Below are 21,094 nucleotides of genomic sequence, written 5' to 3' on the forward strand. Positions count from 1 at the left end.
TGTTTATCCCTGCACTCCGAGGCCTGTCCCACTTCTGAGAATGCCACGTTTCCTCATTCTCTCCACTGGGCGGGCTGCAATGTGTCTTGGCATTTTTTTCCTACTGCATTTAAGGTTATTTCTCTCTTCCTCTTATCATGCAAGTAAGTCTGCTATGTGACGTCTTGCCCCAACAGCAGTTTTTATTTTAGTTTCCACCCACACCTCCTACCTCTTAATTATTTTCCTGCACTTTGTGTGTTTAATGGTGTCTCCTCTGCTTACGACTCTGGAATCCAAACTTATTCATTACTGGTAGCTATGGCACTGACTTCCTCGTTATGTCTTCTCAGATAGTTATGCTCAAGAACAGATAGAAATGCACATGATTTTATTATAAATTACTTTCCCTTTATACCTCTTTTGTGTTACAGATTGGGCATTGCATTGATATATATGTGTGTTGGTAGATTGTTACCCGAGAATTTCATTTCAGATAATTAAAATGAAAGGGAGCATAAAAATATTTGATATAAAAGAGGGCTCTGGCAACTACACTTTTAAGCTTATATCTGACTAGAATGCATATACATGTTCGCCAAAAGACATGTGCAAGAATTTCACAGCAGCCCTGTTAGTAACAGTCCCAAACGGGAAGCAACCCAAATATCCATCAACAGCTGAACGGATACTTAAACTGAGGTGTAGTCACACAATGGTGTCCTCTGCAGCAAGAAGAATGAGCTGTTCATAACTACACACAACGACACAGATGACTCTCACATGAAAGTGACGATTGAGTGAAAGAAGCCAGGCACAAAGGAGTATGTACTGAATGACTCTATTTACATAAAGCTCTAATCGATGCTAGCAGAAGTCAGGATAATGGTCACCTTGTAGGTTACCTGTTAGTGACTGGATGGAAGCATAAGGAGGGCTTCTGGAGTAACGGCCATGTCTCTTTTCTTGATCTGGTGTGTTTAGTTTGTGAAAATTCAAGCTGAACACTTAGGTGCACTTTTCTGTATACATATATATCTCAGTAGAAAGTTATTAAAGGGAGGGAGACTTTTGGCTGACAAGGTTGAAAATCTAATTTAGTCGAAGCTCATAAAGGAATCCACATTATGATTACAGTCACTGAAGAGCCAGTTCTGTATTAGGTTGTATCAACAGGAGAATTATAACTAGGTCAAGGGAGGTGATGCACTTTCTGTCCCTGCTGATCAGGTCTCACTTGGAGACTTTTGGTCATCTGTGGAGACTACACCTTCATAGTGACCCAGGTAACTCTGGAATGAAGCCAAGGGAGAATGACTGGCACGTTGATTAGCACAGCAATCCAAAAGCCTTAGAAAAATGGATGAATCCTCAACCTGAAAAAGGGCATCTATGAAAAACCCACAGCTAACTTCACACTTTTTTTTTTTAATTATTTTTATTGTGCTTTAAGGGAAAGTTTACAAATCAAGTCGGTCTCTCACATATAAGCTTATATATACCTTACTACATACTCCCATTTACTCTCCCCCTAATGAGTCAGCCCACTCCCTTCTTCCAGTCTCTCCTTTCGTGACCCTTTTGCCAGTTTCTAACCCTCTCTACCCTCCCATCTCCCCTCCAGACAGGAGATGCCAATATAGTCTCAAGTGTCCACCTGATACAAGTAGCTCACTCTTCATCAGCATCTCTCTCCAACCCATTGTCCAGTCCCTTCCATGTCTGATGAGTAGTCTTCGGGAATGGTTCCTGTCCTGGGCCAACAGAAGGTTTGGGGACCATGACAGCCAGGATTCTTCTAGTCTCAGTCAGACCATTAAGTCTGGTCCTTTTATGAGAATTTGGGGACTGCATCCCACTGTTCTCCTGCTCCCTCAGGAGTTCTCTGTTGTGCTCCCTGTCAGGGTAGTCATCGTTGTGGCTGGGCACCTTCTAGTTCTTCTGGTCTCAGGATGATGTCTCTAGTTCATGTGACCCTTTCTGTCTTGGGCTCATAGTTATTGTGTGACCTTGGTGTTCTTCATTCTCCTTTGATCCAGATGGGTTGAGACCAATTGATGCATCTTAGATGGCCGCTTGTTAGCATTTAAGACCCCAGATGCCACACTTCCAAGTGGGATGTGGAATGTTATCATAATAGAGTTTATTATGCCAATTGACTTAGAAGTCCCCTTAAGCCATAGTCCCCAAACCCCCATCCTTGCTCTGCTGACCTTCGAAGCATTCAGTTTATCCCAGAAATTTCTTTGCTTTTGGTCCAGTCCAGTTGAGGTGACCTTCCCTGTATTGAGTATTGTCCTTCCCTTCACCTAAATTAGTTCTTATCTACTAACTAATCAGTACATAACCCTCTACCACCCTCCCTCCCCTCCCCTTCTTGTAACCACAAAAGAATGTGTTATTCTCAGTTTATACTATTTCTCAAGAACTTGTAATAGTGGTCTTATACAGTATTTGTCCTTTTGCATCTGACTAATTTCACTCAGCATAATGCCTTCCAGGTACCTTCATGTTATGACATGTTTCAGATTCGTCACTGTTCTTTATCGATGCGTAGTATTGCATTGTGTGAATGTACCACAATTTATTTAACCATTCATCTATTGTTGGACACCTTGGTTGCTTCCAGCCTTTTGCTATTGTAAACAGTGATGCAATAAACATGGGTGTGCATATATCTGTTCATGTAAAGGCTCTTATTTCTCTAGGGTGTATTCCGAGGAGTGGGATTTTTTTTTTTTTTATGGTAGTTCTATTTCTAACTTTTTAAGAAAACGCCAGATAGATTTCCAAAGTAGTTGTACCATTTTACATTCCCACCAGCAGTGTATAAGAGTTCCAATCTCTCCGCAGCCCCTCCAACGTTTATTATTTTGTGTTTTTTGGATTAATGCCAGCCTTGTTGGAGTGAGATGGAATCTCATCGTAGTTTTAGTTTGCATTTCTCTAATGGCTAATGTTCAAGAGCATTTTCTCATTTCACACTTTTTTAACTTCACACTTATTAGTGAAAGACTGGATGGATGTTTTCCCCCTAAAATCAGGGTCAACATTTTACCTGAGTTTCTAGCCTGAGCAATTAGGCAAGACAATGAAATTAAAAACATCCAGATTGGAAAGGAAGAAGTAAAACTATCTCTATTTGCAGACGATATCATCTTATATTTAGAAAATCCTTAGGAATCAACCAGAAAACTATTAGAACTACTAGAGTTCAGCAAGGTTGCAGGATACAAGATCAATATACAAGAATCAATTTTATTTCTATACAGTAGCAACAAACAATAGGAAATCAAATTAAGAAAGAATTCCATTTACAGTAGCATAAAAAATAATAAAACATTTAGGAATAAATTTAATGAAGGATGTGAAGACTTATATCCTGAAGAGTACAAAACATTGTTGAAAGAAATGAAAGAAGATTGAAATAAATGGAGAGACACTCCATGTTAATGTCTCTTTTTATGTTTCAGAAGACTTAGTATTGTTAAGATGGAAATGTTCCCCAAATTGATCTAAAGACTCAATGCAATCCCTATAAAAATTCCACCTTTTTTTTTGGGCGGGGGGGTAGTAATTGACAAGGTGATCCTAAAATTAATACTAGTTGCAAGGGATCCTGAATAGCCAAAACAATCCCAAAAAATCAGAACAAAGTTGTAGGACTCACGCCTCCCAATTTCAAAACTAACAACAGAGCTACAGTAATCAAGACATTATGGTACAGGCATAAGGATAGACATTTAGGTCAATGGAACAGAGTTGAGAGTCCAGAAATAAACCCTTACATTTATGGTCAGTTGATTTTCAACAAGGAAGCCAAGACAATTAAATGGAGGGAAGAATAGTCCCTTCAGCAAATGGTGCTGGGACAAGTAGGTATTGTTGTTGTTAGGTGCCGTCAAGTGGATTCTGACTCATGGAAACCCCATGTGACAGAGTAGAAGGGCTCTGAAGGGTTTTCTACACTGTAATCTTTACGGAAGCAGATTGCCAGGTCTTTCTCCTGCAGAGCTGCTGGGCAGGTTTGAACTGCTGACCTTTTGGTTATCAGCTGAGCTCTTAACTGTTGTGCCACCAGGGCTCCTGGACTACTGGATAGTCACATGCAAAATAATGAACTAGGATCCTTTACTCACAAGCCAAAAACCAAACCCGTCACCGTGGAGTCAATTCCAACTCGTGGAGCCCCCGTAAGCTATGCTGTAACACATGGGGTTGCCAGGAGTTCTTCACACCATGCCCAGAAATTAACTCAAAATGGATCAAAGACAGAAATGTAAGAATTAAAACTATAAAATTACTAGAAGAAAACACAGGAGTAAATCTTTGTGACATTGGATTTGGCAAAGGCTTTTTAGATAAAACATAAAAAGAACAAAGAGCAAAAAAAAAAAAAAGATAAACTGGACTTCATCAAAATTAAAAACTATCTGTTGCAAATGATATCAAGAAAGTGAAAAGACAACCGAAAGGATGGGAAAAAATTGCAAACCATATATCTGATAAGGGATTTGTATCCAGAAACCCTTATAACTCAATAATAAAATGATAAATAACTCAATTAAAAATTGGACAAAGGTTCTGAATAGGCATTTCTCCAAAGACCACATACAAATGGTCAATAAGCACATGAACAGATGTTCGGCATCATTAGTCATTAGAGAAATACAAATCAAAACCACAATGAGATACCACTTCACACTCGCTATAATCAAAAACAGGACAGTGACAAGTGTTGGCAAGGATGTTGAGACATTGGAACCTCATCCACTGCCAGTGGGAATGTGAAATGGTGCAGCCACTTTGGAAAACAATTTGGCAATCCCTCAAAAAGTTAGAAGTGGATTTACCATATAATCCAGCAATTCTACTTCTAGTTATACACTCAAGAAAAATTAAAGCATACGTCCACACAAAAATTTGTGCACAAATGTTCACAGTAACATTATCTGCAACAGCCAAAAAAAGTGGAAGCAACCCAAATGCTCATTGACTGATGAATGAATGAATAAAATGTGATATATCCATATAATGGAATATTATTCAGCAGTAAAGAAATTCTTATATATACTATAATATGGGGATACCTTGAAAACATACTAAGTTAAAGTGAAAGAAGGACATCTAAGTCAACTGGCATAACAAAATCTATTAAGAAAATATTCTGCATCCCACTTTGGAGAGTGGCGTCTGGGGCCCTAAAAGCTAGCAAGCAGCCATCTAAGATGCATCAACTGGTCTCAACCCACCTGGACCAAAGGAGAGTGAAGAACACCAAGGACACAAGGTAATTATGAGCCCAAGAAACAGAAACGGCCACATAAACCAGAGACTACATCATCCTGAGACCAGAAGAACTAGATGGTGCCCGGCTACAACCTATGACTGCCCTGACAGGGAACACAACAGAGAACCCCTGAGGGAGCAGGAGAGCAGTGGGATGCAGACCCCAAATTCTCATAAAAAGTCCAGACTTAATGGTCTGACTGAGACTAGAACGACCCCAGTGGTCATGGCCCCCAGACCTTGTGTTGGTCCAGGACAGGAACCATTCCCAAAGCCAACTCTTCAGACAGGGATTGGACTGGACAATGGGATGGAGAGGGATGCTGGTGAGGAGTGAGCTTCTTGGATCAGGGGGACACTTGAGACTATGTTGGCATCTCCTGTCTGAAGGGGAGATGAGAGGGTAGAGGGGGTTAGAAGCTGCCAGAGTGGACACAAAAAGAGAGGAGGGAAGAAGCAGGCTGTCTCGGAGAGCAATTGGGTGTATGTAGCAAGGTGTATATAAGTTTTTATGTGAGAGACTGACTTGATTTGCAAACTTTCACTTAAAGCACAATAGAAATAAAAAACTTATTTTGCATAAAGGCATGAAAGACAAAAAAAAAAAAGCAAGATTAATAAAGAGATTACACCAAGTGGGGTGGAAAAAGTGAAAGAAGCCTGTCACAAAAGACGGCATTTTGTATGAATCTGTTTATATGAAGTGCCCAGAGTAGGCAAATCCACAGAGACAGAAAATAGATTAGTGATTGCTTAGGAAGGGGGAGGGGAGAGGAGTAGGGAGTGACTGCCAATGGGCATGGGCTTTCTTTAAATAGGTGAACTGTATGGTATGTAAACAATATCTCAATAAAACAGTTTTAAAAAACAAACAAAGAGTGAATCTTAACCTATAAATTCCAGGGTTAGAAATTTATCCTGCGAAAATAATTGCCAACGGGCTCAAAGATGTAACTTATATCACTCACGGTTCAATTGCAAGAAACAAACCACATTCACTACTTTAAACAAAAAGAGATTTAATAAAGGAGCAGGTTCTTACAAAACCAAGACTCGGAGGAGTGGGCTGGGCCTCCAGGGATGACCCTTGGAACAACGCTACCTGACCGGCCAGAGGAGCTGCTGCCTCTGCCGCAGCTCAGAGGCTTGGCAACCGTTGTCTTCAGCTTTAATCTTGGGATCAGATGCTGCTGATGCCCCCATCACCATCTGTTGACATCCGTGAGCTGGTGACTGGACACTGAGACCTGGTTTCAGAAAATCTCAATGCCTCCATACCCACGAACGCCAGCAGGAAACAGCCAAAGTAGGAAGAAGACAATCTCCAGCTCATTTTTGCCTTCAAAATCTCACACAAGTATTTTTAATGGGCATGACTTAATTGGTCTCCAAAACCCTACATGCAAGAAAAAAACAAGAGAGTCTGGTAAATGCAATCTTCACACTTTCAGCCGCTGCAGTACAGAAAGGCACATGGGAGATTGAAATGGATACTGAATGAGCCAACACACCCACTGAACCAATAGCTACAGGGATGACCTCTTTGCCATAGTGAAAAAATGAGAAACAATGTAAATGTGTAACAAAAGATGTTTGATATATTAGGGTTCATCTATTTGATAAATTCTAGAAAATCACTAAAAATGGTGTAGAAATACATGTTGTGACTTGGAGAGATAACACTGAAAAAAGGCAGGTGATAAATAGTACTTGCAGGTAACTTCCATGAGGGCAAGAATCACACATGCCTCTTCTACTTGCATGTCCCCACTGCCTAGCACATGGTTGGCTCAGAGCAGTTGCTCAAGAAACATTTATTAAATGATTGGGTAATTCTATTTTTAGGAATTAAAGATATGTTTATATAAACTTATGAATACACAAATAGCAACAACAACAAAAAACCAAACCCATTGTCATCAAGTCAATTCCAACTCATAGAGACCCTATACATACACATATATACTTAAATAGAATATAGCGACACTGAAATAAAACATAACAAACTGTTAACTATTATTCTCTAGGGTAGTGATATTTGGAGTGACATTTACTTTCTTTTGGCTCTTCTGTATTTTATAAATTTTGAGCAGTGAATATGCATTAATATCAATTAGGGAAACCACAGATGTTATGTTAAAGCCACAGAAAGAATATACACCTGCCTCATTTCTCAGTCCCCACAGGGCCTGGCACAGGGCCTGGCACAGGCCTGGGCCCAGAAGGGGCACTCATCCATGCTTGGTGACCAAGTGAGAGCACCTCCATTTGCTGCCTGAGGGATTCCTGGGTCTTTCTCAAGGATTTTGAAGGTAGATTTAAGCTTCTATGATAATTCTGACTCTAGCACAGTGTGCCTCTCCCATCTAAAGCTGGCCAACTGCCAAAGCCATGTGACCTTTCCCAAGTGTCAGTCTTGAGTGCCTGGCTGAGGCTGTGTCAGAGTGAGGTCATGCTCAAGGGCCTTTAAGAGCTAGATCAGTGACTCACCTCTGCCCTTCCTGTGCACCCATCAGGCAATGGGACCATTGCTGCTTTGAACTACCAAACCAACAAGTCAGCTCTGGCATCACTGCCACCAGCTGTGCTCAGCTAGGCTGAGGCTCTTTGGGGAATGGAGGAGGATTCTGTCCTTCTCCAGGGCTGCCACTTGGTGCCATGAAGAGTCCCTCAATGAGTGGTTTGTACCACTTTCATTTGCCCAGCTGTCATGGTCTTAGGACATGATAAGAGGGACGTAGGAATTGGAATGAGCAAAGTGAGAATCCCAGTCAGCTCTGTGCCATCCAGAAACACGCTTGGGGTAAGGAGGCAGATCCCTGGCCTCAGTTTCCCCATCTCACCAAGAACCAATTTCTACCTCACACTTTCTGCCACTGGACAGAGGACTTGGTAATGGCTGGTCCTCTTCCTCCCTGGGGCCTTTGAGAGGGTTGCAGGAAACCTCAGAATTCTTGATAGCACCAGCCATCAGGTCATTTATCCTGGCCATTTGCCAGATGGGTAAACTGAAGCTTCCAAGGAAGGGGACAAGGCCAGGGTCATACAGTCAGAAAAGGAATGTGTAAGCAGGGTGTTCCCATAATCGACTGTGGTCTTCGAGAATCCAGGCCAGGAAGGGACGAAGAAAAACAGAGACAGGGTTGTCACAGAGGGATGGGAACTGTTCCTGTTAGGGACAGCTTATCTACAGACATATCCTAGGCTTAGGCTCAGCCCCAACTAGAGATACATGTAAGGAGCAAATGTTTCTGCCCCTGACCAGCTGTGGGTGCCATTTCCCTCCTCTGGCCTCAATTCACTCATCTTTGCCGACCCGAGGATGATGATAATCACCAAATTAAAGCTTGAAAATCCCATGATTAATGATTCCAGCATTATCTTCCCAAAACTCAGCCCTGACCATGCCCCTCCCCTGCTTATAATACCTTGCAACATACTTTCTCCTTTTCAAAGTGAGTGATTGAGAGCCTGACATAACTAACGCTATAATGATACTCTAAGTAACCTGTAAGCGTTTTTTTTTTGTTTTTTAATTGCACCAGCTGCACTGGTCTGTTTCCACGGGGTGTGGGGCCCTTCCAGCTCTTGTGGTCTTGGTCTCCCTCCTTTTCTTTATTGTCTTGGGAGATGGCCTTTAGCCTGCCAGACGGCAGCTAGGAAGGCTGTCTGGCACTTTTGGTCTGTAATTTTCTTTCTTGCTCCTTATCTCAGTCAGAGTGGACTTGGCAGGCCAGTTTCACTCGCTGAGAGATTTTTATTTAAGTTTTTTTTGTTTTTTTGTTTTGCCTGTTACAAACATATAGATTAGAGCCCACATGCCTGGCATGCATATCTTTAGTTTAATAAACAGTTTCTTGTAGTTGTTTTGTGATGTATACAACCATCTGTGGGCTACATGCTTAAAAACATTAGGTAATCCTTGCCAAAATGATATATAAGGTCTGATATAAAAATTGCTTTTGGGGACTCCATAAAGACAGCCTGCATTGCTGTTGGATGTCCCGTTGGTGTTACCTCCTAATAAACGATCTCTCTTTTTCTGACTTGGAGTACTTTTCATTGGCTTGACTGCTCCAGGGCATGGACCCCAGTCAGGTAACACTGACCTTACCCTGACTGAACCCTTGGTGGTCTGGGCCCCACTAACCTGCTCAGCTTTGACATTTCTCCCAAGTACCCATAATTCCAGCCACACTGTTTTGACTCCCACTTCCCATGCCAGTTCTTTTTAGGGTCACCGCAGCCTGTTATTCGGATGCAGCACACACTTCTCAGGCACCTATGCCATGCCTAGTCCTATGCCAGGCATTATGTCAAGGAACAGTGTCCCAAGCAGAGGAAACTGCCAGTACAAAAGCTCTAAGCTAGGAGCGTGCCTGGCATGTTGAAGGAATGGCTGGGAGGCTAGCATGCCTGGAGCAGAGTGTGCAGGGAGAGAGCAATAGGAGAAGTCAAAGAACGATGGGTCAGATCCTGGAGGCCTATAGGCTGGGGAGAACCTTGGCATTTGCCTAGAGTGAAATGGTGATCCATTGCAGGGTCTTGAGCAGAGGAGTGGCATGATCTGACTTAAGTTTTAAAGGGAGCCTTCTGGCTGCTTTTGGTGAGTAGACTGGGGGCAGGACCCAGGGAGTAGGTAGGGACACCTAATCCAGGTGAAAGAGACTAATGGATTAGACCAAGCGGTAGCAGCAGAGGTTGTGAGAAGTGGTGGAATTCTGAAGATATTTTAAAGCTAAAGGCACCAGGATTTTCTGACAGATTGGGGGTGGGCTTTGAGACACAGAGAGTATTCAAGGATGACTTCAAGGTGGGGGGCCAAATGCATGGGTGGCATTGCCATCCACTGAGATGGAGAGACTATGGGAAAGCAGGCTAGGTGGGAGATCAGGAGTATTGAGGAGGCAATAGGATACATGGATCCAGAATCCAGGAATGAGGTCTGGGACGGAGAGCAAATGTGGACGTTGACAGCACATAGCTAGTGTCTAAAGCCACGAGCTTGGCTGAGCTCCCTGCAGGGCTGGCGTGTACAGAGAAGGAGATGGTGGCTATGAAGCCCGGGGCCACACACAGTAAGCCCTTAGCTCAGCAGCTGATGATGTGGCGGTTGTCACTGGGACATGCGACCTTGGGGTTAAGCTGTGAAGGGTAAACAAGCACACAGAACAGCATAAGCAAAGGCAAGAGGTGTGAACAGGGTCCCCCCCCTGCCCCCGCCCTAACCCCGGCCTCCATCTGCTCCCACCTGGACACTAGGGCAGCCTCCTCTCTGCTCCCCCTTGTCCTTACTCCCACCCCAATAAACACTTGGCCCCTTGACGGGAAAGGTGTTTTGCAAAAAGCATGGTCTTTGGAGGCAGGCAGGCTTGATCTCAGACACCCCGTGTGTAAAACGACGGTCATTGTGAGGCTTTAACGCAAAGCCATTGGGGGTGGCCAAGCTGGTGTTTGCTGCTCCTTATGGGCCTGGGAGGGAGGGCTGATGAAGAACAAGTGCCTGGGGTGTCTCTGCCTCCTTGGGGTGCCCCAGTGGATGGCCTCTCTGAGTTTCAGCAAGTCAATCCTGGTAGGCTTTCTAGAGCTGCTGGTCTACCTAGAAAGGTGCGCCTTTCCCAGGGCTACCTGATGGCATTGAGAAGTGGCGGTTGGGGGATGGGGAGCAGAAGTGGCTTGTTGTATTCATCTGGGGCAGAGGCAGCTGCTGGCAGGATGTGTCAGAACACGGCCCTCGAGACCCACAGGGAAGAGGCCAAATGGAATGTGAGCCCAGCCTGACAGACGCTAGGCCCATCCCAGGGCCGGAAAGTCAGCCCAGTAACTGTGGGCAAGTCCCTTGCTCTCTCTAAACCTCATTCTTCTCATCTGGAAACTGGGGATGGAGCCATTTATCAAACAGACAGAGAGCTGCCTGAGAGAATGACAGCTAGGGTCCTTGTGGAGCCAGATGGAGCTGCAAGCAAGCAAATGAAAAGCAATGACACACATAAATCTCTAACAGAGGTCAGCACACAGTAGGGCAACAACACTAGCACCCCTACCCCCCACCCCCAGGGCTGACATGAGGGAGCAAATGGGATCAAGGTCCTCAAAGCCCTTGGAAATAATAACAAGAGTAATAAAAACAGCCAACATTGTACAGGTTTTCCTGTGCCAAATGCTATCCTTAGGCAAGTGGCATCATCAAGGCCTTATCCTCAGACGAAGGACTCCTGGGAGAAATGCTTATTCTGAACAACCCTGTGAAGTCAGTGCTCTCCTTACCACCATTACTTGGGTGAGGAAACTGAGGTACAGAGACAGGAAAGTACTTGCCTAAGGACGCACAGCTAGGAGACTGTGGGACTGTGAAGCCCTCAGTCAGCTCTGCTGCTGAGCTCACTGATGAGCCTGGGTACCACACGGTGAGCACCTGAGGAGGGTGATGACCTGGGAAGAAAGCAAAAGTGGTCCTGTTGCAGAAATTTTTCCGAAGATGAGACACTCGTCACTCCTTCTTCCCATCTCTCCATCCCTCAATGCATGCCAACAGCCCAACTACTGCTTAGGAAAAGGGTAGGGTTAATCTAATTTGAGTCACCAGAACTGAACAGAGGAATCCATTCTATTTAAAAAAGCTTAAAGAAAAGAAAAGAAAAAAAAGCCAACCCGCCAGGTCTTATTTGGAAATCTGAACGTTCTGAAAATGTTTGAGAAGAGAAAGGGCTGCACCCATTAGAAGATTCTCAGCAAAAGGGTGATGCTAATTCAATGTGACAGGAGTGTTTTCTTTGTAGGACACAGAGGCAAGGGAATGCAAATTGCTCTTCTAGGGATCAACCAGTCCCGGGTGAAGGTTCAGTGGGCCATCTGCAGGGGCTGATGTGGGGTGAGTGCTGGCCAATTCCTCCTCCACCCCCCACCCCACACATATACCAGCTCCATTTCCCAGGAATGCTGTATCACAGGACAAGGTCTGATGACGCCACTCATACAGCCACAGCATGTCAACATCACGGATTCAAAGAACCACAGGGGCCATCAGAAATCCGTTATGTGGTCTAGCGTTGTCATTTCACATTGAGGAAACCAAGACCTACAGAATAGGAATGAGGCATTTATTGGCTTAACCGTCTGTCAAGAAACATTTGTTAGGATCCTTCCTGGGAAGGTGCCCACCTCCCATCCAGAATTTAGAAAGAGGGTTGTGGAGGAGACTTTGGTTTGTATTCAAGTCCTTGCTGTGTGGTCTGGGGCAGCTCGTTTAGGCTCTTTGAGCCTCGGCTTCCTTGGTAAAATGAAGATGATAGCCTTTAAGCCCCAAGGAGTCGTTAAAAAAAAGGGGAGAATGAAATGGGAAACGTAGGAGAATCAGTTCAGCTCTTCAGTGGCACGCAACAGGCACAGACTCTGGCCAGCTTAACATTGGAAAAAAATCAATTGGAAAGGCATGGGGGTGGCTTCTAGGTATTTACCCAAGAGAAATGAAAACACATGTCTACACAAAGACCTGTACATGAATGCTTACAGCAGCTCTGTGCATCATCTCCCGGAATGATCCAAATGTCCTTCAGCTGGTGGATGTATAAATAAATGGTGGTATAGTCATTCAATGGAACGCTACTCAGCAAAAACACAGGGGTGAACTGCTGCTACCTGCAACCACAAGGATGGATCTCAAATGAATTCTGTTAAGCGAAGGCAACCAGACTTAAAAACCTACATACTATATGATTACATGATATGGCATTCTGAAAAAGGCAAAACTATAGGAACAGAAATCAGATCAGTGGTTACCAGAGGCAGAGAATGGAGGGAAGGGAATTGCCTACAAAAGGGCACGAGGGGGTGAGGGAAATGTTCTATGCCCTGCTTGTGCTATAGGTTCATGACTGTCATTTTGTGAACTCACTCAACTGTGTACCTAAAAAGGGTGAATTTTATTCAACTAATTATACCTCAATTATAATATATAAATATATGCAAATATAACAGATGATATAATATACAAAATATAATTAATTATACCTCAATAAATCTGATTTTAAAAAAATCAAGGGGAACACTAAAAAAAGGTGGCTTCAGAAAACACAAGCACCGAAGTAGTTCTCAAGACGAACCAGTGAGTTTTAACCATTATTTATTTAGAACTTGTGTCTGAGTCACAAGATTCAAAGTCCCAGGAGAGAGTATGATTGACTAGCTTGGAATCCAGACCTGCTCTTAACTGGGTTTGGGAAGGGTCAGTTCAGTGACAGTCCCATTAAGCCTACAGAAAAGGTGCTTACCCAGAGACAAAACAGTGGACAAGCTGCCTCTTAGAAGAGGGCTCCATCAACTGTAGTTGTTGTTAGTTGCCATCAAGTCAGCTCCTACTCATGGCGACCTTATGTACAACAGAACAAAATGTTGCCTGGTCCAACGCCATCTTCATGACCATTGGTATGTTTGAGTCCGCCGTTGAGGCTATTGTGTCAATCCATTTCATTGAGACTCACGGCGACTCCATACATGTCAGAGCGGAACTGTGCTCCACAGGGTTTTCAAAGGCTAATTTTTCAGAAGTAGATTGCCAAGCCTTTCTTCTGAGGCACCTCTGGGTGAACTTGAATCACCAAATTTTTGGTTAGCCACCAAGCATATTCACTGTTTGCACCCCCTAGGGACTCCACATCCTGTATACTTTCGGGTTTATTATCCTGGAGATGTGGGCCCTGCCCTTCCAGGAATGAGGCCAACCTCCATCTCCTGTGACGAGGGAACACGGTGACTACAACTCCCCCTCAGATGTGAAGTTCAGGTTTCAGACTAACTGGGTCAAGCTGGGTGTTGCTTCAGACCTACAAGCATTCGGTTCAGGCAGGCAGCACCCAAGAGGCTCCCCTAACAGGCGAGAGAAACAAGTGGTCAGTTCAACCAAATAAATAGTCAATTTAGCTGGACAAGGTGAGCCACTGCCCTGGAGAGTCATTCGTTTCCGTAGAAGGGTGTTTGCCTCTTATTGACTGAACTGGATATGTTAGGTGGACGCAACACATGACTCAGCCTTAGAGGACAGAGATGTAGGGGAACAGTGCAGAATTCAGGAGATTGGTCTCCCATGTCCTTGGAGCCACAAATGGCCGTGCGTACTTGGGCAGACACCCACTCCAAGGTCTTACTCCCCTTACGTGAAATTGTAGCCTTTTGGGTTATAAGCACGGACTTTAGTGTCCCACCTCTGCCCCTTCTGAGCTATGTAGCCTTGGGCAAGCTACTTTACCTTTCTGAACCTCGGTTTACACAAAGTAAAAGGTTCTTCAAGCGCCTTCTTGGGCCTTAGGGGGCGGTGGTGCTTTAGAAGCATTTCAAGGCATCAACAGTGTTGGACGATGAGTAGAAGCTGAGTGTGCATTCACCCGCAGTCGTTGTGGGGTTGGTTTCGTAAAATTTTTGTGCCAACATTTACAAAATGTTTTTATGGGTTGATTATAAATTTTTTTTTTTTTTTTTTTTTTGCACATTAATTTTCTCTTTTTCCTACCTACTTTTCCAGAATTTCTTTATTTTGGAGTATTTCTGTTTTTATGGAAGGAGCCCTGGTGGAGCAGTGGTTAAGAACTCAGGGCTAATCTAAAGGTTGATGGTTCAAACCCACCAGCCACTTCGTGGGATAAAGATGGGGCACTCTGCTTCCATAAAGATTAAAAAAAAACTCATTGCTGTTGACTTGATTCTGACTCATAGCGGCCCTACAGGACAGAGTAGAACTGCCCCATAGGGTTTCCAAGGAGCACCTGGTGGACTCAAACTGCCAACCTTTTGGCTAGCAGCCGTAACACTTAACCACTACACCACCAGGGTTTCCCCATAGAGATTACAGCCTTGGAAACCCTATTGGGCAGTTCTACTCTGTCCTGTAGGTTAGCTACAAGTCAGAATGACTCAATGGGAACAGGTTTTGTGTTTTCATTTTTATAAAAGCTCAATTCTAAATGCAAATGTTACTCTTTTCTTTTAAAAAAATTAATTTTTAATCTCAGGGGGCAGTGAGTTTATGTTAAGGGGGGAGGAACTGCTCAGAGAAACAGGGCGAGAAAGGTTGCACAACTTGAAAATTGTAATCAATGTCACTGAATTGTACATGTCAGAAGTTGAACTGGTCCCGCGCCATCCTCAGAAGAGTAGGTATGTTTGAGTCCATTGTCATAGCCACTGCATCAATCCACCTCGTTGAAGGTCTTCCTCTTTTTTGCTGACGCTCTACTTTACCGAATATGATGTCCTTCTGAACGACGTATCCAAAGTAACCGTGGCAAAGTCTTAACCATCCTCACTTCTGAGGAGCATTCTGGCTGTACTTCCTTCAAAAATGGTTTATTCTGATGTTTGCGAGTGGGGAAATTTTTTTTTTAATCCCCCATGTGTCTCTGATCCAATAGCTCTCTCCATTCAGTGAAATAGAAACGTCTATAAACTTACTTTTCATTTCCTGGCTTGTGTTCCTCTTAATTTGTTCACTTTCTACTTCTCGTTGAAAGCAACGTGATTACATTACCATGAAAAATCACCACCAGATTGAATGCAGATAATTTTTTTTAAGTCTCTCTCCCTATGCCAAGTGGGGAGGGGTGGGTGTATAAAATGATCATTTAGACTCTTGATATGTTTTTGAAATGCAATGTAGTTTAACACGATTGGTATGAAAATTGATGCTACAAATGAATAACCCTCTTCATATAAAATTGAATCATATATGGATTGAAAAATTAGAAACAAACAAAAAATAAGAGAAACTTGAATTGGTGTATGTTTTTGCTATGTATATTATCAACAACAACAAAATAAATTATTTAAAAAATTCATCTTCAGTTACCTAAGTGATGCATAAATATATTTTCCCGCTTAAAAATTTATCACCTTCCAGAGAAGGATGAAATCACCTTTGTTGACCACTACCCTCGCTGGGTGGTGTCAACAGTTAATATGTTTGGCTGCTAACCAAAAGGTTGAAAGTCTGAGTATACCAGAGGTACCTCAGAAGAAAAGCCTGGTGATCTATTTCAGAAAAATCAGCCACTGAAAAGCCTAAGGAGCACAGTTCTACTCTGACACACATGGGGTTGCCAGGAGTCAGAGTCAGCAGCAACTGGTTTTACCCTGTCCCCCAGCCATGCCTCTAATATCCCTCCTAAGCGTATACGTAATTTGGAATGTATTTTTCCAAATCTTCTATATTTACATTTCTATATTTTGCATATATTTACTTAACAACTTCCATAGAAAATGAATAGTTTTGTAAAGTCCACCCCACATAACATCCGGCAATTTGCTTTCTTCTTTCAACATCATGACTTGGAATTCTTTCTGTATCCATACCTCTTCCTTCCAGAGCATGGCTTATTGATCTCTTCCTTTCTGCTGGGCACTTAGGTATGGTCAGTTTTTGCTATAACAAACGATGCTGCAAAGACCACCCCTGCCCACATCTCCTTGGGCTTACAAGCAAGTGTTTTTTCTCTCGGGTTTTTGTTTTGGGGATAGATGCTATTTGCAAAGGCTTTAGAGCTTTATTTCTGGGTTCTCTATTTTTTTCAATCAACCACCATTTTTCGAAACCATACTATCGAGTTGTAACAAAATTAGCCGATGAAAACTTTATGGATTAAAACAGGACATTAACCAGCTCACTTGATTTGGACATGTCATCAAGAGGGATCAACTGCTTGAGTAGGACATCATGTTTGGTGAAGTAGAGGGCCAGTGAGAGCGGGGAAGACCCTGGTGAGATGGGTTGGCACAATAGCCATAATGATGGACTTGAACGTCCTGACAATTTTGTGAATGACACAGGACCTGGCAACGTTTCCTTCTGTTATGTGTACCTAAGGTGGCCATGAGTCGGAATTGACTCAACTGCAGCTAATGACAACAAAGTGGTCTGATAGGATATAATTTCTATAGAAATGGAGATAGTTCATTCATTTAAAGTGTACAATGATTTTTAGGTATATTCACAGAGTTCGGCAACCATCACCACAATCTAATTTGAGAACATTTTTTTATATCCCTCAAAGAAACCCATTAGCAGTCACTCCCCATCCTGTCCTCTCCCCAGTCTCTGACAGCCACTAATCTACTTTCTGTCTCCATGGATTTCCGCATTCCGGACATTTCCTGTAAAGTGGGATCATACACTATGTGATCTTTTGTGACTGTCTTTTTACTTAACACAGTGGTTTTGAGATTCACTCGTGTTGTGGCATGTATGAGTACTTCATTCCTTTTTATTGTCAAATAATCAACCAGTATTTTTTGAGTGTTTATGCTGTAGCCAGGAGCCCTGGTGGCAAAGTGGTTAAAGCACTCAGCTGCTAACTGCAAGGTTGGTGGTTCGAACCCACCAGCAGCTCCTCAGGAGAAAGATGTGGCAGTCTGCTTCCATAAAGATTACACCCTTGTAAACCCTATGGGGCAGCTCTGCTCTGTCCAATAGGATCACTATGAGTTGGAATCAGCTCAAAGGTGATGGGTTTACACTCTACCAGACACAGTGCTAATCCTCACAAAAAGCCTGTGAAGTAGGCGCTGTTATTATCATCCCTGTTTTACAGATGAGGGAACTGAGGCTTCAGGAAGTGCTGTGACCACCCAAGATCATGCAGGAAGGCAAGTGGCAGACTGAATTTGGAGCCTGGTCTGTCGAGTCCCCATGGCTGTGTCCTTACAGCTGCTGCCAGAGGAACCAGAAAGGGCATGCATGGGGTTTTGGGCTCAGTGTGCGGGTCACGGAGTCTTTTTACTTATAGGGTGGCTCTGGGTCACAATTATGATCACTTTGTCCTGTGAGATAGGACAGAGTGATCAAGGCTGTTTACCCTGGTGCCAAATGACCCCAGACTTCGCCAAAGCCAGAGCCTTTGGGCCTGCCTGTGCAGTTTTTCTGGCATCTCCCTCACTCTCTGCACCTCCCACCTCTGATCCTAACACCTTAGCTTCCAATCTTCTAGGCTTGTTGCATGGGGTGACCGTCTTTTTAGGATTATACGCCAAATAAGTGATAATTGGCTGTGAGTAAGGGTCTCAGAGCCCTGGTGGCACAGCTAAGCACTCAGCTGCTAACCGAAAGGTCGGCAGTTTGAACCCTCCATGGGAAAGACATGGCAGTCTGCTTCCGTAAAGATTACAGCCTGGAAAACTCTATGGGGGCAGTTCTACTCAGTCCTATAGGGTCAATATGAGTCAGAAGTGACTCGATGGCAATGGGTTTGGTTTTGGTTTCATTAATGGTCTCAAGAGGGCATCTATATGAATAAAACAAATCTTGGTACCTGAAATGTTCGGGACTCTGCTTTCCAAAAATCCTTCCCTGAGGTGTCTGGAGAGTTAGGAACCTAACGGTGACGATGGCAATAGAATCAACTTATCTCCTTGGGTGGGGCTTTCACTTCCTCTTCTGATCACCCTTTCTGAGCCCAGTGGGCTGAGAGACTTGAGTCCTTTGTTATGGAAGAGGAAACTGAGGCTTGAGGCCATGTAGGCAGGAAGAGAGGGTGAGGGTTGGAGCTTGGAGCTGTCAGATACCGTGTTACCCCCTGCTGTACCAACTCACCATCCAAGTCTTGTCTTCCAGCCCACTCCTGATACAATGCAACACCCAATTGCAAGTCAAATAAAGGCAGCTTTTTAAAATTTCAGAATTGGATGTGGAGGTATAGAGCTGGTGGTCACTTCTCTGCAATGTTTGGGGGTCCCTCCCTGACTCTGTCCTGACTTGCTGTGTGACCTAGGGGAAGTTGCTTGCCCTCTCTGAGGCTCGGCTGTGGATCTCTGCTACCCAAACATCCCCAGGCTCAGATCTGCCCCTGTTTCATCTCCAGCTTGCTGTCCTGGGATTGTAGATGTGATTGGAGGGTAAAATGGGCCCAAGTCTCTCATCTCTGATGGTGGCGACAAGGGTTGAGAGAGGTTTCAACACCAAGCCCTGGTTTCTGGTCCTGCCAGGGGCATCCAGCACACAAAGCCTGCCAACCAAGCATCTGGCTCAGGCTTAGACAAATCTCAGTCTCTCTCACTTCACTCTCTCCCAGCTGCAGATCACTTTTTCATTCAACAAACGTTTATTGGGTAGCCACTAAGAGCCAGGTGGATGGAAAGGAGACTGACTGTGTCCTGTAGGTGCTGGTGACGAAGGAGGTGCCCGGACGGGGGCAAGAGAGAAGTCCTGCTCTGAGTGAGCTCCTGGAGGAGGTGGCCTTAAGATGGGGCTAAAGCCTGGGTAACAGTTTGACAGATGAAGAGAGGAGGACGTCTCAGGTAGAGGGCCCAGCCTGAGCAAAAGCCTGGAGGTGGACAAATTGCAGGGTGCATTCAGGGGCAAGAAGAGTGTCTGGTGAGGCTGAAGAGTGCAATTGTGTGGGATGCAACTGGAGGGTAAGTTGGGCCAGACATGCAGAGCCTCAAATCCCAAGCAGAAAACTTCACCCTTTCTCCTGAGGGGGAGGGGTTTCCAGCAGGAGAGGGGCCAGCTCAGCCTGTATCTCAGAAGGCTCTTCTCACCTGCACACCAGCCCCATGAGGTCTGGGATGGGATTCCCATTTTACAGAAATGGAAACTGAGGCCTTTGAAAAGTGGACAAGAGTGCCCACCAGCCACAGAGCTCAAATGGCATAGCCAGGATTGGAACTCTGATCAGTTGACCTCTCTGCCAGGTGCAGAGACAGTGGGGAGGGAGGAGGAAGAACTGCACTTGCAGGGTGACCTACTGTGGGGAGGGGGGGAACTGAGGACGGGGCCAGGTTTGGACTGAAGGCAGTCGCTGCCAATGGGGGACAAGACGGACAGGTCAGTTTCTCCATCTGTAAAATAGCCACATCGGAAAGACCCTCCCCAATCAGATGGCCTGTTCTCTGTCCCCTCACAGGCTGGGATTCCAGGATCCTGTCTGGGCTGGTGAGGCTACCAGCCACACCCCCTCTTAAAGGGCCTGAAAGGTCATGCCTGACCCTTGACATTTTCCCTGAGTCACCTGTCCTAATATCCCTACCCCACCCCATCCCACCTCAGGAGAGTCTGGTTCCACCCTTCCTGGACTCCCTCTCCCAGACACTGCTCATTCCCTGTTAGTCACCGTTGGTTAATAAGCTGAGGCCTTCAAACGTCCCATCCTGGTCCACCCACTTCCCCCGTCCTCCTTCTCTTTCTGGCTTAGCTGTCCAGGGCCATCTCCTGCTTGGGGGCTCCTTGTCCCTGGGGAATGGCTCAGGCATGCTGTGTGACCTCAGACAGTTTCCCCAACCTCTCAGAACCTTAATCCATATCTTCCTTCTTTTCCTCCTTTCCTTCCTGTCAATCTCTCCTCAGCTTTCCAAGTCATCCCTTCCTCTTCCATGCCACAAATACTTACTGTGCTTCCACTGGACACCAGATCCCATGGGTCAGGAGCATGGACCACAGCCCTGGGAAGCCTCATGTGCTGAGGGCTGGAAGGGACATGACTCAGGCCCCTGAGGGCCCCTGCCCCACTCCAGGGAGGGGCAGGCTTTTGAGGCAGCCCCAGGTTCTATTCCCCTGCTTTCTGGCTGTGTGACTCTAGACAAGTCACTTCACCTCTCTGAGCCCAGTTCCTCATTTAACAGATGACAAAATCATATTTTGAGATTGAAATGAGACATCTGGCTGGTAACGGGTTTTTCAAAAGGTTCTAAAAATTCACCTTTGTCTCCATCTTGGGGCCTGGAAATCCTTCTGGAAGTCAAGCACTGAATCTCTCAAATGGTGGAATTCCAAGCATCAGTGACCCTAAGTGCAAGATTTATTGGGGAGGCAGGGAGTCCTTCTGAGCCCCCCCCAAATATTCTACAT

Source organism: Elephas maximus, chromosome 25 (assembly GCF_024166365.1).
Source record: "Elephas maximus indicus isolate mEleMax1 chromosome 25, mEleMax1 primary haplotype, whole genome shotgun sequence".
NCBI classification, from domain to species: domain Eukaryota; kingdom Metazoa; phylum Chordata; class Mammalia; order Proboscidea; family Elephantidae; genus Elephas; species Elephas maximus.